Genomic DNA, 18,112 nt, shown 5'->3' on the forward strand with positions numbered 1-18,112 from the left:
GGAGGCTCCTGACCACGCTCCAACACTCGCACCCCACACAACACGGTAGTTCAGCAAAGCCACATTGCGGCTCCTTGCTTAGAGAGTAGCAGAGCACCTTTGGTGGCTCCCTGCTTGGACACAAAATGTGCTGGGAGGCGGGTGGAGTTGAGAATACATAAAAGAGCGGGAAGGTTTAGGATTACTAGTCAGTCTGAGAAAGGAAGCCACTCAGAGAGGAGTGAGGAAAGAAGATCCCTGGAAGAGGGATGGAGGAAGGGGATGCTGCAGCAGATCTCAGTGACCTGGGTCTGCTTGCACGGGAAAGGAAAGAAGGAGAAAGACATTGAACTGAAGCCTGAGCTTCCATAAGAAAGAAAGACAAGTATGGAACGTAGGAGTAAAAGGGAACAGAGAGGACGTGGGTTAGAGGAAGAACCCTGCCTAGAAGTTCTAAGCGCAAGGCTGGGGCCCAGTCCCCGAGGTTGTATGGACACTAATGGTTCTGCAGCAGACACCGGTGGAGTAGTGGGCTGTAAATGCACTACTCCCATCTAAGACTTGGGAGGCACAACAGCAACTTGGATAGTGAGCCGGGACTCAGGAGTAGAGAGTCCCCGAAGCAGGCTACAGCTGTCTGCCGTACAAGTAGAGTTCTTGGGAACATCTGTCAGGAGGCACTCCAGTGTAACTCAGTACTGGGAGTACTTCACACTAAAAGGCGCTATAGAGGAGACGTTCAGAAAGGCACATGTTGGCGGAGCGTTGGAAGGGAGCATTCCATCTTGCCTGGAGGTTGACTGAGTCCCTGACCCAGAGGACACGGCACGGAGGCAGGCACCTGTGTGTGTACTACAGACTGTGAGTAAAGCTTTGGAACTGCAAGTCCTGGTGTCCTCCATTCATTCTTGCGCCAGCGCATCCAACCCTGCTATATCTGGGTACCAGCTTCTACACCGCTTGTGCGTCTCCTCTTCCCCCACATCTACACTGCCCTGGGGCTACAGCTCCACCTGTGGGGAGCTTCCCCATCTTGGCTGCAACACACCACCAGCCCCAAAGGATCTGCATGCAGCATCGGCCTAACATCTCACTTGCCGAACACCACAGGTGGCGTCACGAACTATTCATTCAAACCATTACATTCCCCCAATTCCTTAGGCGCCCAGGGCCAACGGACCGGGTCCCCACTGCTGTGACACATCCCGCTGATACCGGCCCGGTACCGAGTACCCCACAGCCCTGGGAGGGCTACCCAAACGCACCTTACTATTATTTTATAATTTGGTGCGTTCCGCCAGCCCTAACATTATACTAGCACCAGGGTCTGGCTACTAATGGCGGACGAACAGCGACTGCTGCAGTACATCCGACAGCTGGAGGGCAGGTTGGTTGCTCTTGAGCATTCAGCCTCAGCTGCGGATGTTACTGTGGTCGCTGTTCAGGCAGCCACGAAGGTTGTCTCCTGTGTGGCCACTACCATCCCTGCCCCGACTTTGTCCCGCCTCCCGCTACCCGAGAAGTTCTCGGGCAATAGTGCTTCTTTTAGGGGTTTCGTGAGCCAGTCCACTATACAGCTGGAGCTGCTGGCTGCACGATTCCCCTCCGAGCGGGCTAAAGTGGGAGTTATTGTTTCCCTCTTGTCGGGCAGGGCTTTGGAGTGGGCCACACCGCTGTGGGAGCATGGTGATCATGCGGTGCAGAGTACCTCACAGTTCTTGGGCACTCTGAAGCATGTCTTCCTAGGACCGCGAGTCACCCATGACACCGCGCTCTGGTTGCTGGCATTGTCACAGGGCTCCTCCATGGTCTGCCACTTTGCCATCCAGTTCTAGACACTGGCCTCGGAGTTGGAGTGGCCAGATAAGGTCCTCATTCTGGAGAGATTTGGCTGACCATGTGAAGGGTGCTCTGGCCACCAGGGAGATTCCCGCCACACTGGAGGAGCTTATCACCGTCTCCACCCATATAGACCTTTGCTTTGCCGAGCGAAGGTTGGAGCGGTCCCAGCATAGGCAGAGGTTTAGATTGGCACCCAGTTTTGCTAAACCTCTGGAATCTCCCGATCGGGCATCCGAGCATCAGAGGGCTTCCCTTGAGGGATCCAGGCCCCGGTCCGCTCGAGCCCCTGTGATCTGTCATGTTTGCCGGCAGTCCGGTCACCTTGCCAACCGATGCCCACAGTGCCTGGGAAAAAGCTCGCTCCTAGTAGCCATAGGAGGCAGCTCACTAGAATCAGCAGCATTTTCCTCCAAGTTGTCCTTTAAGGGGACACTTGAGTTTGGTTCTTCCACTCTCGCGGTGGAGGCTTGCGTGGATTCCGGAATTGAGGGCAATTTTCTGTCGTCTGCTTTCGCTCAACGGCATGCAATACCCCTGGTTATGTTATCTAGGCCAGTCACTGTCAGAATGGTGAATGGCGCAACTCTGCCCTCACAGATTACCCACCAGACAGCCCCATTGTTACTCTCGTTGTCTCCATCTCATCAGGAGATGATATCCCTCCTCGTCATGCCTGAGGGTATCGATGAGGTCCTTGTAGAGGTCCCCTGGTTGCGGTATCACTCTCCCCATATAGAGTGGTCCTCGGGGAAGATTCTTGGTTGGAGTAAATCATGTGAGGGTAGATGTATGAGTGAGTGCGTTCAGGTTGCCTCCACCGAGGTTCCCGCAGATCTTTTCCCGCTCCCCAAACACTATCGTCAGTATGCAGACGTGTTCTCCAAAAAGACGGCGGAAACCGTTCCACCGTATCGCCCCTATGACTGTCCTGTTAACCTCTTGCCGGATGCTGAGCCTCCCCGGGGTCGAGTCTACCCCTTATCTCTCCCAGAGACAGAGGTCATGTCTCAATACATCAGTGAGAATCTGGCAAGAGGATTCATTAGGAAGTCAATGTCACCAGCGGGGGCGGGATTCTTCTTCGTCCAGATGAAGAATGGAGAACTACGTCCCTGCATCGATTACAGGGGTCTTAATGCCATAACCGTTAAGAATAAATATCCTCTGCCCCTGATATTGGAACTGTTCGATAGGTTACGAGGAGCGAGGGTTTTTTCCAAACTGGATCTGCGGGGAGCCTATAACCTGATACGCATCCGTGAGGGAGACGAATGGAAGACGGCCTTTAACACCAGGGATGGTCATTACGAATAACTTGTCATGCCCTTTGGGCTCTGTAATGCCCCTGCCATCTTCCAAGACTTTGTAAATGATATCTTTCAAGACATGCTCTCCACCTCGGTGGTGGTCTATCAGGATGATATTCTTATCTTCTCACCAGATATTGACTCTCACCGGAGAGAGGTTTGCAAGGTCTTCGACCGCTTACAGGCCGACTCCCTCTTTGCCATGTTGGAGAAGTGCCTGTTCGAGCAGGAGTCCTTGCCTTTCCTGGGCTATATTATTTCTGCCCAGGGTTTGGCTATGGATCCTGCCAAAGTGCAGGCGGTAATGGACTGGCAGGAACCCCACTCCCTCAAAGCGGTGCAGCACTTTCTGGGGTTCATGAACTACTACCGTCAGTTCATTCCCCACTTCTCCACCTTGGTAGCTCCCTTGGTTTCCCTCACCAAGAAGGGAGCAAACCCCAAGTTATGGTCAGAGCAGGTCTCCAAGGCCTTTTCCTCCATCAAGTCTCACTTTGCTAGCGCTCCCATTCTACATCGCACCGATGTAGATAAGCCATTCATCTTGGAGGTGGATGCCTCTTCTGTCGGTGCTGGAGCGGTGCTCTTCCAGAAGGACACTCAGGGTTGGAAGCACCTTGCTTCTTCTATTCCAAGACCTTTTCACCGGTGGAGAGGAATTATTCCATTAGGGACAGGGAGTTGCTAGCAATGAAATTGGCCTTCTCGGACTGGAGACACCTCCTGGAAGGGGCTCAGTTCCCTTTCCAGGTGCTTACCGACCATAAGAACTTGGTATACCTACAGACAGCCCAGAGGCTGAATTCTAGCCAGACCAGATGGTCCCTTTTCTTCTCCCAGTTCCACTTCACCCTTCATTTCCTTTCTGGTGAGAAGAACGTCCGGGCCGATGCTCTCTCTCGCTCTGTGGTGTCAGCGGAGGAGGAGGATGAGGAGCCTTGGCTAATTTTCCCATCTGAGAATCTGAGGACTGTGGCTTCGGTCGCCCTTGAGTCGGTGCCTCCGGGCAAGACTTTTGTCCCTGCCCGTTTGTGACTGGAGGTCCTCTCTTGGGCTTACGCGTCTAGGTTGGGTGGACACTTTGGGACGAATCTGACCTCTGAGCTACTGGCAAGGACCTATTGGTGGCCGCATATGGCCCGAGAGGTCAGAGACTACATCATTTGGGCGTGCGTCTCCTGCGCCAAGAATAGGTCTCCCCGAAACTGCCCTCTTAGCTACTTTACTGCCTGCCGGTGGTAGACAGGCCTTGGGAAATGGTTGGCATGGACTTCGTGGTGGGCCTGCCCAAGTCCAGTGGCAGCACTGTGATTTGGGTTGTCACCGACCATTTATCTAAAATGGTGCACCTGGTGCCCCTTTCTCGGCTACCTTCCGCATGGGGCCTGGCAGTGTTGTTAATCAAACATGTCTTTTGCCTACACAGCATGCCGGACAAGATTGTCAGTGACAGGGGTCCCCAGTTTGCGTCTTGGTTCTGGAGAGAGCTCTGTCGCTTGCTCAGCATTGAGCTAAATCTCTCCTCGGTTTATCATCCCCGAGATGAATAGGTTGGTAGAGAGGGCCAACCAGACCCTGGTCACATACCTACGACATTTTGTCTCGGTCAGGCAGAATGACTGGGCATCCTTGCTACCATGGGCGGAATTCGCCTTGAACTACTCTGTGGCAGATTCCACCGGCCAGACCCCATTCCTCCTTCATTACGGCCAGCATCTGCGCATCCCTGTGCCCATGCCCATGTCATCCACTGACTCTATGGTGGCAGACTGAGCGGTGAAGGCATGTGATATTTGGGACCGCACTCAGGATGCCATCCGGGCCTCCAAGGAGAGAATGAGGGTCTCTGCGGATGCACACTGCACCCTGCTCCAACCTTCACCCCTGGCGACTTAGTGTGGCTCTCCACCAGAGGCATCAGGCTGCGTGTCGAGTCCACTAAGTTTGCTCCTCACTACATAGGTCCCTTCCAGGTCCTCGAACAGGTTGATCCTGTGGTCTACCAGCTGGCCCTTCCTCCATGCCTGGGTATCACCAACACTTTCCACATTTTCCTCCTTAAGCCCGTCCACATGTCCCGATTCTCTGAGTCATCTGACAGGACATCGGGCTTGTCCTCGATCGAGTATGAGGTAGAGGCCATTGTGGGCTGCAAGGTGGTACTTGGCAAAAAGTATTATCTGGTGGACTGGAAGGATCATGGCCCAGAGGATCGGACCTCGGAACCTGTGGAAAACATCCACGCTCCTCTGCTCACTGCAGCCTTTGAGCGTAGCGAGGCTCAGGGGGCCCTAGGAGGGGAGGTAATGATAAGCATCGAGTTTCCCCCACTGCACAGGGGGAATCTCAAGCCATGTCCTCTGCGGTCTTCCATTCCTCTGCAGCTGCAGAGATTCTTGCTTAGCAGAGATGTCGCTCCAGGCGTCTTGCCCAGGCTGATGCTAGGCGTCTGGTTGCTCCTTCTGGCTCTGCTATAACTCCATGCTTGAGTCAGCAGCAAGTAGATGCTTCTGGGACTAAGTCCTGTCTTTTGGGTACTGACCATGCCCATGGGATGACCTCTCATTGGAGGTTGGAGGTCACATGTGCAGGTCCCGTTCCTGCTCAGATTAGTCCACTACTGGGAAGGACCCGTAAGGACACCACTATAAAAGAGTCACATGGCCGCTCAGCCATGCGCTAGTATAGACTCTAATGGTTAGTTGTGTGTGATGATGGATGCTTGAGACTGGTGACTGACTCATTAAGAAACCCCTACCCTTGGTTGAGTATGTGTTCAGGGTTAGTGTTTAGAGTCAGCGCCGAGTAGTGGCACTGTCTAGTGCCGCAGTGTCCCAGGCTTCTCTCACAAAGTAACGCCAGAGTGTGCCATCCAGCACAACGCACATTGTACTGCATACTGTAGCATCTGTCAGTGCGGCGCCATGCGCTGATAGAGCGCTTTCCAGTTAAGCGTAAGCTGGTTAGTGGCGTCCGCCAGTGCGGCGCTGCAAGCACCAGTAGCGGTGCTACCTTTCTTTATTCAGTCCTGGCATCGCAGTTGCGTTATCTAACGCTAGTGGGACTAGAGGGACTCCAACCCTGTGCCCTTGGGGCAGAGTTCTGTGTCCCTTTACTAGCGCTCACCCTGCCGAGCCCTGTGAAGTCAACAGGCTTCGACATTAGCTTCTGCGGCTCTGTGCAGTAACATATTTCGCTCCTGTGCACACCGGGTCAGCAGTTATCCCGCCGGTGCTCAGTTAGTTTCCACCTTTACTAAGCAGCAGTTTACCACCTCTTCACGGTGGACCCAGGGCTGCGAATGCACCTTACTATTATTTTATTATTTGGTGCGTTCCGCCAGCCCTAACAGGGGGATATACAGTTTTCAACCTGGATGGTGCCAAGATGCAACTGCCACAGCTGAAAACCACTGGTGAATGAGGAGATGCTGCTATCACAGCCTCAATGACTAGCAGAGACATCACTGAGTCTGCGCTCCCTCACAGCCTAAACCGCGGTGACCTCTGGACCGTGGGAAAATGCCAGTAATGAGGTGACCGTAGTTCATGCTCAGTGTATTCACAGCAGATCACCGTGAGAATTTTCACTGGCATTTTCCCACAGTCCAGAGGTCACCGCAGTTCAGGCTTTGAGGGAGTGCAGCTTCAGTGACGTCACTGAGGCTGCGCTCGCAGCTTCTCCAGTGGTTTTCAGCTGGGGTGGTTGCATTTTGGCACCATCCGGATTGAAAACTGTATATACCACAGATTTGAATAACTGCGTGGGACACAATGACGGACAGGTATGGTATATTGCTGGTTTATTATTTTACTTTTATTGCAGGAGATTGAGGGCTTCACAGGAATTAGGTGAGTCCAGTAATATAGCAGTGCTGAGTATGTCAAAAAGCGCACTGTGTGATGCATCAGAGCCCAGAGATGTAGAAGAGCAGGGTATAATAGAAAGCACTGCAGCATTGTAGCAGATCTCAGTGACATAGCAATGTTTGTCAGGAGACTCTCTAGACCATGCTATTAAGTCATGAAGTCCAATATGACCATGTAGGGTCAGATGTAGCACAATTAACTAAGAAGAGCATAGCTGATCACAACAATGCAGGGATTTCAGGAGTAGCTATATGCCAAATTTCTGAATACTCAAGACGGAGGCATTCCGGCTCCTGACCAAACTTCTAAAGCCTGATAGCATTACCTTAGAGGTTCATAACAAGGTAATCAGATGTTTATACAAGAAGAAATTGATGGTCATTGGGGGGGAGTAAGAGAGACAACCAGGCACTGGACTCAGGGAAGGTAACAACCTGCACGATCATACTCCTAGTTATTTTACAGTCGCTCTCAGTAATATACAGGACATACAGTGGGGAAAAAAAGTATTTAGTCAGGCACTAATTGTGCAAATTCTCCCACTTAAAAAGATGAGAGAGTCCTGTAATTTACATCATAGGTAGACAACAACTATGAGAGTCAAAATGAGAAAACAAATCCAGAATATCACCTTGTCTGATTTGGCAAGATTTATTTAGCAAATTATGGTAGAAAAAAGTATTTGGTCACCTAAAAATATTCAAGATTTCTGGCTCTCACAGACCTGTAACTTCTTTAAGAGGCTCCTCTGTCCTCCACTCATTACCTGTAGTAATTGCACCTGTTTGAACTTGTTATCAGTATAAAAGACACCTGTCCACTACCTCAAACAGTCTCACTCCAAACTCCACTATGTGAAGACCAAAGAGTTGTATAAGGACACCAGAAACAAAGGCTGGAAAGACTGAATCATGTAGAATGTATTGTGGGAGGTGGAGGAGACATTAAAGGCATAGTGGTTTATTCAAATCACATGGCATAGCATTAATTCCAATTTTTTTTTTCAAGACGTTCGGAGTTAAAAAGATATTGACTATGTTAACCTTTTTATATTTTGTCAGATATGTATGTTTCACAACTTCCATGCTCTACACCTTCTTTTGTACTTCTCCCACACTTTCTCCTTCATGATCCGCAGCAGTAGCATTTTTTTCATCAACTTTTTCTTCACCTTATTCATCTTCTTCTTCTTCATCTTCTTCCCATTAATTTTTTTTTTCCATTCTTCATATTCTTCTTATCCAGCTATTATTAATTTTCATATGCTATTTCTTCATCTTCTTCCTATTCTTCTTTTTCTTCATTTTCTTATGGTGACAGGCATTCCTGTAGTACTTATCTATAAAAGTTATAAGATTATACCTTACGTTCTGCCTGTCACTAAAGATTTACAACAGGATTTGTCCGCGTTCAGTTTGGCCTGCAGTAGCAGGCATTTTCCAGGGGCACCACGAGGAGGAACGGACTCACCCCCATTTACTGCTTAGTCTTCTTCTGCTTATAATTTTGATTTCTTCTATGCTGATTTTTAGTCTTATGCTTAATGTTCTTCTGCTTTCTGTTCTTCTGCTTTTGCTTCTTCTGCTTCTTGTTCTTCTGTCTTTTGTTCTGTATCTTGGTGGTTGTCTTCATGTTCTTTATCCTCTTGGTCATATTATTTAGGGTCATATTTCTGGTCTTCTTTGGTGTGGTCTTCAGGGTCGTCATCATCAGGGTCGTCATCATGGAGATCAATACGGATTACCAAAGACAATTTATAAAAGCTTGATCTTGGAAATGTAGCAGAAGGTACAAGAAGGCTGAGAAACTGGCGAGAACCAGCTGACAGTACTGGAACCCGTAGTGGCAGCAGAAGGAACAAGAGCCAATGGCACTACTGAGGAACAGCTGACGATGCTGGAACCCAGATGGGTAGCAAAAGCTACAAGAGCCAATGGCACTACCGAGGACCAACTGACGGTGCTGGACCACGGTTACTAAGCAGAAGGTACCTGTGCTAAAAAGCACTACCAAGGACCAGCTGACGTTGCTGGACCTCGGATACCGAGATGGAGGCACCTAGGCCAAAGGCTCTGGCGAGAACCAGCTGACAGTGCTGGAACCCGGATGGGTAGCAGAAGGAACAAGAGCCAATGGCACTACCGAGAAACAGCTGACGGTGCTGGACCACGGTTACAAGGCAGGAGGCACCTGTGCTAGAAAGCACTACTAAGGACCAGCTGACGGTGCTGGACCTTCGGATACCGAGATGAAGGCACCTAGGCCAAAGGCTCTGGCGAGAACCAGCTGACAGTGCTGGAACCCGGGTGGGTAGCAGAAGGTACCCATCCAAAGCAAAGTAGCCAGGCCGCAAGCCGGCCGCAGTTACCGAAACCCACAGTCCAACAGGGGGTCCATGTCCCATTGGCACTACGGATCCAGCCTTCAGTGCCAGTTCCCGCAGCCCACATAGGAGTCACCTAAACTGCAGGCACCGTAGAGTCGGCTAACCCGGCCGCAAGACAACAGGACAACGGATTGTGGGCATAGTGACCTTGACACTACCTGGAAACAGCTGGCGTGCTGGAACCAGGCTGGGTAACAGGGAGTACCCGTGCCAAAGACACTGCCGAGCACCAACTTGCGTTGTTGGAACCCAGGGACAATCATGGTGAAGGCCGAGGCCTACTTGGTGGTAGTTTTAGATTGTTTGTAGGCTACAACAGACTGTCAACGTGCTCCAATTAGGCATCTGTCTCCACTCTGTTTCCAGGATTTCATGTGACCACCAACACCGCCAGTTTATGCGTACAGTAGCCGTCTGCCCAATCCACACGTGTTCCTGTGTTACTGGGGTTCTGTAATGTCCACAGATCCCCTGATGTGGGTCTGCCAATGTCTCCTGCTCTGTCCACATTCCCACCACTTGCAGTGGGAAGGTGGACAGTGCAGGAGACAGTGCCGGACACACATTGGGGGATCAGCTCACGTAACAGAACACCAGGAACACAGGAACAAGTGTGGAATGCGTGGACGGCAACTGTGAGCAGGAACTGGCGGTGTTGGAGGTCAGGGGACTAGAGACAGAGTGGAGACAGAGGCCAAATCAGAGAATGTTTAAATCTGAAGTAGTTACAATTTGGAGGCAGCAGCAGTTTGCCCTCCACACAACAGGGGATCAGCTGACGATACCGAACCCCACTTTCACATGAACGAGTGTTTTTTTCTGTGTGACAGCACTTCCGAGCACCAACTGGCGTTGTTGGAGCCCAGGGACAATCATGGTGCAGACCGAGGCCTACTAGGAGCCAGGTGTAAATCGGAGGTATTTTGACTTTGGAGGGAGCAGGACACTTTGCCCTCCACTCAGCAGGGGATCAGCTGACGCTACCGAACCCCACTTTCACATGAACAAGTGTTTTTTTCTGTGTGGACAGCACTTCCGAGCACCAATTGGCGTTATTGGAGCCCAGGGACAATCGTGGTGTAGGCAGAGGCCTACTTGGTGGCAGTTTTAGATTGTTTGTAGGCTACAACAGACTGTCAACGTGCTCCAATTAGGCATCTGTCTCCACTCTGTTTCCAGGATTTCACGTGACCACCAACACTGCCAGTTTATGCGTGACCACCAGGGACAATCGTGGTGTAGGCCGAGGCCTACTTGGTGGTAGTTTTAGATTGTTTGTAGGCTATAACAGACTGTCAACGTGCTCCAATTAGGCATCTGTCTCCACTCTGTTTCCAGGATTTCACGTGACCACCAACACCGCCAGTGGGAAGGTGGACAGCGCAGGAGACAGTGCCGGACACACATTGGGGGATCAGCTCACGTTACAGAACACCAGGAACACAGGAACAAGTGTGGAATGCGTGGACGGCAACTGTGAGCAGGAACTGGCGGTGTTGGAGGTCAGGGGAAATACTAGCGACAGAGTGGAGACAGGCCAAATCAGAGAATGTTTAAATCTGAAGTAGTTACAATTTGGAGGCAGCAGCAGTTTGCCCTCCACACAGCTGGGGATCAGCTGACATTACCGAACCCCACTTACACATGAACGAGTGTTTGTTTCTGTGTGGACAGCACTTCCGAGCAACAACTGACGATGTTGGAGCCCAGGGATAGTCATTTTGTAGGCTGAGGCCTACTTGGAGGCAGTTTAAGATAAGACGTTGTTTGAATTTGCAGGCAGCAGGAGAGTTTGCCGTACACACAGCAGGGGATAAGCTGACGTTACCGAACCCCACTTACACATGAGTGAGTGTTTTGTCTGTGCGGACAGCACTTCTGAGCACCAACTGGCGTTGTCGGAGCCCAGGGAAAATCAGGTAGTAGGCCGAGGCCTACTTGGAGCCAGGTGTAAATCTGAGGTTGTTTGACTGTGGAGGGAGCAGGACACTTTGCCATACACACAGCAGGGGATCAGCTGACGTTACCAAACCCCACTTACACATGAGTGAGTGTTTTGTCTGTGTGTACAGCACTTCTGAGCACCAACTGGCGGTGTCGGAGCCCAGGGAAAATCAGTTAGTAGGCTGAGGCCTACTTGGTGGCAGTTTTAGATTGTTTCTAGACTACTACTAACTGTCAACGTACTCCAATTAGGCCTCTGTCTTCACTCTGTTTCGAGTATTTCCTCTGGCTTCCAACCACGCCAGTTGCTGCTCTGAAATGCCGTCTGCACAACCCACACTTGTTCCTGTGTTACTGGGGTTCTGTAACAGCAGCTTCTCCCTAGAGGTGAGTCAGGCAATGTCTCCTGCTCTGTCCACTTTTCCACTACAAGTAGTGGGAATGTAGACAAAGCAGGAGACATTGCCGGACTCACCTCTGGAGATGAGCAGATGTTACAGGACCCAGGTAACACAGGAACAAGTGTTGATTGTGCAGACGGCACTTGAGAGCAGAAACAGGCGGTTTTGTAGGCCGGAGGAAATACTCAAAACAGAGTGGAGACAGAGGGCAAATCAGAGAACATATTAAATCAGAGGTAGTCAGAAGTTGTAGGCAGCAGGAGAGTTTGCCGCACACACAGCATGGGATCAGCTGACGTGACCGAACCCCACTTACACAAGAGCGAGTGTTTTGTCTGTGCGGACAGCACTTCTGAGCACCAACTGGCGTTGTCGGAGCCCAGGGAAAATCAGGTAGTAGGCCGAGGCCTACTTGGAGCCAGGTGTAAATCTGAGGTACTTTGACTTTGGAGGGAGCAGGACACTTTGCCATACACACAGCAGGGGATCAGCTGACGTTACCGAACCCCAATTACACATGAGCGAGTGTTTAGTCTGTGTGTACAGCACTTCTGAGCAACAAGGGGCGTTGCTGTAGCCCAGGAAATAAAGATCAGGTCATAGAAACATGAACACAACAGGAGACCTGGATCCTGTTGCCAGCCAATTATTCATTCTGGAAGAGGACTGGCAAATTGAGGTGAGATCCAGGCCTTGTTCATTTTCAGAAAAGTAAGGCGGTCAACATTATCGGCGGATAGTCACGTGCGACGGTCTGTTGCCACACCACCTGCAGCACTAAAGACATGTTACGATAATACACTGGCAGCAGGGCAAGCCAGCACCTCCAATGCATACTGGCTAAGCTCCGGCCATGTATCCAGCTTAGAGACCCAATACTTGAACGGGGAAGAGCTGTCTGGGAGTACACTAACAGGGCAAGACAAGTAGTCTGTCACCATCTGACGGAAACGTTGCCTCCTGCTGACTGGAGCCGTCTGTGATGGTGTAGCCGTTTGTGGCGGTCCCACAAAACTTTTCCACATTTGGGCCATACTGGCCTTGCCTTGTCCTGTGGCACTGCCTCTGCTACCTCTTTGTGCAGAGCTTCCTCCACTGCCTCTACCCCACATGGCTGCTTTGAAAAGCACTACCAGCAACACTTGCGGGGGGAATGGAGAACATGATGGCCTGCACAAGTGTTTCTTGGTACTCCCGCATTTTATGCTCCCGGTTCAACTGTGGTATGAGGCTTTGTAAGTTGTCCCGGTAGCGAGGATCTAGGAGGGTGTACACCCAATAATCAGCCGTGTGGAGAATGTTGGCGATGCGGCGGTCATTTATCAAGCACTGCAGCATGAAATCAACCATGTGCTGCAGACTGCCAACTGGACTGGAAACGCTGTCCCCAGCTTGAGGCAGCATCTCAGCCTGCTCAGCATCACCCCACCCTCGCTGTACACACTGACAACTAGAGTTGAGCGAAACGGGTCGAAAAAATTCAAAAGTCGCCGACTTTTGGCAAAGTCGGGTTTCATGAAACGAAACCCGACCCTAGGATGAGGTCGGCCACGAGGTCGGCGACTTACGTGCCAAAGTCGCGTTTCAAAAGTTTGTTTTGCGCTCTTTTTCAGCCAATCAGGATCCACGGACACTGTGGGCAACGTGATGACCTAGGCACGGGTCACCACCATCTTTCAGAAGGGCATGCAAGTGATTGGCTTGCTTTGGTGGGCGTCACAGGGGGTATAAAAGGGCGTGCACGCCGACCGCCATCTTACTTCTGCCGATCTTAGTATAGGGAGAGGTTGCTGCTGATTCTGTAGGGAGAGCGTTAGGCAGGGAAGAAGACAAAAAAACTGCTTCTGCTGCTAGCGATTTGGCCTGCACAACACACAAGTCACTGTGTGTGCAGTGCAAGGGGAGGCTATATTGTGGTGTATCAGTGGTGTTGGTTGTTGGGCTGCCTTTTAAGGCTTCCTGACACGCTGGCATTGCTGTTTACCCACTGCTCCGCAAACTGCTTTTTTAAAAGCAATCCAATCTCCCTTATCCTCTAGTCACTTTTGTCACAGCTGTGCCATCGAGCCTGTCACATAGCGCTCAGATATCAGTGGGCCTCACACAATCCACAAGTGTCCAGTGTCCAAAAGTGTGCGCAGAGATTCAAAATCTCCATTATCCTCTCGTCACTTTGGTCACAGGCAGCTGTGCCATCGAGCCTGTCACATAGCGCTCAGATATCAGTGGGCCTCACACAATCCACAAGTGTCCAGTGTCCAAAAATGTGCGCAGAGATTCAAAATCTCCATTATCCTCTCGTCACTTTGGTCACAGGCAGCTGTGCCATCGAGCGTGTCACATAGCGCTCAGATATCAGTGGGCCTCACACAATCCACAAGTGTCCAGTGTCCAAAAGTGTGCGCAGAGATTCAAAATCTCCATTATCCTCTCGTCACTTTGGTCACAGGCAGCTGTGCCATCGAGCCTGTCACATAGCGCTCAGATATCAGTGGGCCTCACACAATCCACAAGTGTCCAGTGTCCAAAAGTGTGCGCAGAGATTCAAAATCTCCATTATCCTCTCGTCACTTTGGTCACAGGCAGCTGTGCCATCGAGCGTGTCACATAGCGCTCAGATATCAGTGGGCCTCACACAATCCACAAGTGTCCAGTGTCCAAAAGTGTGCGCAGAGATTCAAAATCTCCATTATCCTCTCGTCACTTTGGTCACAGGCAGCTGTGCCATCGAGCGTGTCACATAGCGCTCAGATATCAGTGGGCCTCACACAATCCACAAGTGTCCAGTGTCCAAAAGTGTGCGCAGAGATTCAAAATCTCCATTATCCTCTCGTCACTTTGGTCACAGGCAGCTGTGCCATCGAGCGTGTCACATAGCGCTCAGATATCAGTGGGCCTCACACAATCCACAAGTGTCCAGTGTCCAAAAGTGTGCGCAGAGATTCAAAATCTCCATTATCCTCTCGTCACTTTGGTCACAGGCAGCTGTGCCATCGAGCGTGTCACATAGCGCTCAGATATCAGTGGGCCTCACACAATCCACAAGTGTCCAGTGTCAAAAAGTGTGCGCAGAGATTCAAAATCTCCATTATCCTCTCGTCATTTTGGTCACAGGCAGCTGTGCCATCGAGCGTGTCACATAGCGCTCAGATATCAGTGGGCCTCACACAATCCACAAGTGTCCAGTGTCAAAAAGTGTGCGCAGAGATTCAAAATCTCCATTATCCTCTCGTCACTTTGGTCACAGGCAGCTGTGCCATCGAGCGTGTCACATAGCGCTCAGATATCAGTGGGCCTCACACAATCCACAAGTGTCCAGTGTCCAAAAGTGTGCGCAGAGATTCAAAATCTCCATTATCCTCTCGTCACTTTGTTCACAGGCAGCTGTGCCATCGAGCGTGTCACATAGCGCTCAGATATCAGTGGGCCTCACACAATCCACAAGTGTCCAGTGTCCAAAAGTGTGCGCAGAGATTCAAAATCTCCATTATCCTCTCGTCACTTTGGTCACAGGCAGCTGTGCCATCGAGCGTGTCACATAGCGCTCAGATATCAGTGGGCCTCACACAATCCACAAGTGTCCAGTGTCCAAAAGTGTGCGCAGAGATTCAAAATCTCCATTATCCTCTCGTCACTTTGGTCACAGGCAGCTGTGCCATCGAGCCTGTCACATAGCGCTCAGATATCAGTGGGCCTCACACAATCCAAAAGTGTCCACTGTCCACAAGTGTGTGCAGAAATTCTAAATCTCCCCTGTCCTATAGACACCTTGTACCTTGTTTTACATTACTATATAGTTTGTTGGATTTTGTCTACATTTCTACCAAAAATGAGGAAGGCTGGTGGAAGAGGCCGTGGAATTGGGCGGGGGTTGGCAGCTGGTAATGATGGTGTTGGTGGTGGATCTGATGGTAGTGGCAAGAGCAAAATAGGACCGAATGCAGGAGGTGCTGACCCTGCGTCATCGTCTGGCTACATAAGGCCTTGAACGCTTAGTTTTCTAGGAGTTGGCAAACCGCTTTTAAAGGCAGAGCATCAGTAAAAAGTTTTGTCTTACATTGCTGACTCAGCCTTCAGCTCTATCGCCTCCTCTTCTTCAGTTGTAAAAAGTAAAAGCACTGAGTCGTCATTGGAGGCTCATGTTCATGAACCACACCTTTCCTTCTGTCCTTCACCCCAACCAAGATTGAAGGATGACGCAGGCCATACTACTGATTACTCCATGGAGCTGTTTTCACATACCATGCCTGGATTATCAAGTCAAATGGTGAATTACCCAGGCCAAGATGAATATGACATGGAGTGCACTGATGCACAGCCGCTGATGGATGATTCTGCTGGTACATTCACTCAGAGCACTACATTGTCCTCGCAGTGTACAGAGCCAGATTTTGACCCTGATGAGACTCAGGTGCCCCTTCCCGCACACTATACCACCATACACGGTGACACAGAGAAAGGTGCACATGACATAGAAGAGGAGGTGATGGATGACCCAGTTGTTGACCCAGATTGGCATCCATTGGGGGAAGAGGGTGCTGGTTCCAATAGCTCAGATGAGGAGCATCCACAGCAGACATCGACATCGCAACAGCTGTTATCTGGCAGGTCCGGAGCACTCCAAAGACAGGTTCCAAACATCAAAAGAGTTGCTGGACAGCTTGTCCAGAGGGTCAAAAGATCACAGCGTGCTAGGCCGCAAAATGTCTGCCAAAGTAGGAAGAGTGCAGTGTGGCACTTTTTTGAACAAAATCCTCATGATCAGGCCAAGGTTATCTGTAAGAAGTGCGCAAAGACCTTTAGCCGAGGGAAAAATCTGAAAAATTTGAATACCAGTTGCATGCTTAGACATTTAACCAGCATGCACTTGCAAGCGTGGACACAACACCAAACCTCAAGTGCCACATGTGCAACTGATCACAACGAAGGTAGTCAGCAACGCTACATTGTTTCCCCCACTGTAAGCCCACCGGTTAGCACAGCAGCAAATGTTGAGGTGTCGTTGCAAGACCACAGCAGTCAGGGAATCCCACTGTTATATCAACGAAAGACTGATTCTAGGCCATCAGAAAGAACACCAACTCCATCACCATCATCAACCCTCTCTCAGTCCGCCCTGTCCACCGCTACTTCCACCATATGCAGCTCTCAAGTCCAGCTCACCCTCCCAGACACTATGAGTAGGTCAAGAAAGTACTCAGTCTCTCATCCGCGTACACTGGGTTTGAACGCCCACATTGCCAAACTAATCTCGTTTGAGATGATGCCCTTTCGGTTGGTGGAAAGCACAGCTTTCCGCGAACTCATGGCCTATGCAGTACCACGCTATGACCTACCCAGTCGCCACTTCTTCTCTCGCAAAGCCATCCCAGCCCTCCACCATCATGTGAAAGACCGCATTGTCCATGCACTCAAGCAGTCAGTGAGCGGAAAGGTGCACCTCACAACTGATGCATGGTCCAGTCGGCATGGCCAGGGCCGTTACGTGTCCATCACTGCGCACTGGGTTAATGTGGTGGATGCAGGGTCCACAGGGGACAGCGGTGGTGGGACAGTGCTGCCTAGCCCACGGTATAGGAAACAGTTGGCTGTAGGCGTTCGACCTTCCTCCTCCTCCTCCTCCTCCAGAAGCGAAAGCTCGTCCACAGAGCGCAGTCGTACGAGCACTCCATCTGCAGCTGCCACTGTTGCACACAATGTGTCCCCCTATCGAGCAGCTAGTGGAAAGCCTCAGCAGGCTGTGTTGCAGATGATGTGTTTGGGCGACAGACACACCGCCGAGGTGCTGGCCGAGTACTTGAAGCGACAAACTGAGTCATGGCTGGGCAGTGTACATCTTGAGGCAGGCAAGGTAGTTAGTGATAACGGCCGTAATTTTGTGGCAGCCATAGCCCTTTCAAAACTCAGCCACATACCTTGCTTGGCTCACACTTTGAACCTGGTGGTGCAGTGCTTCCTCAAAAATTATCCGGAGTTAACAGCCCTGCTCCAGAAGGTGCGAAGACTGTGCGCGCACATCCGCCGGTCGCCTGTACACTCCGTTCGTATGCAGAAGCTGCAGCGATTGCTCCACATTCCCAACCACTGCCTCATTATCGACATTGCAACAAGGTGGAACTCCACCCTGCACATGGTGGAGCGGCTGTGCGAGCAGAGGCAGGCCATAATGCATTTGTGGGAGGATACACGGCCAGGCACTTTGAGAGCAGACATGGAGTTGACAGGCGTGCAGTGGTCGAAGCTGAAAGACCTTTGTAAAGTCCTTCAGTGTTTTGAGGAATGCACATGGCTGGTAAGCGCAGACGACGCCATCCTAAGCATGAGCATCCCACTTATGCGTCTGCTCATGCAAACTTTGACGCACCTTAAGGAGCAGGCGTCTGC

Source organism: Dendrobates tinctorius, unplaced genomic scaffold, assembly GCF_039654945.1.
Source record: "Dendrobates tinctorius isolate UK_male_01 unplaced genomic scaffold, ASM3965494v1 ptg000046l, whole genome shotgun sequence".
NCBI classification, from domain to species: domain Eukaryota; kingdom Metazoa; phylum Chordata; class Amphibia; order Anura; family Dendrobatidae; genus Dendrobates; species Dendrobates tinctorius.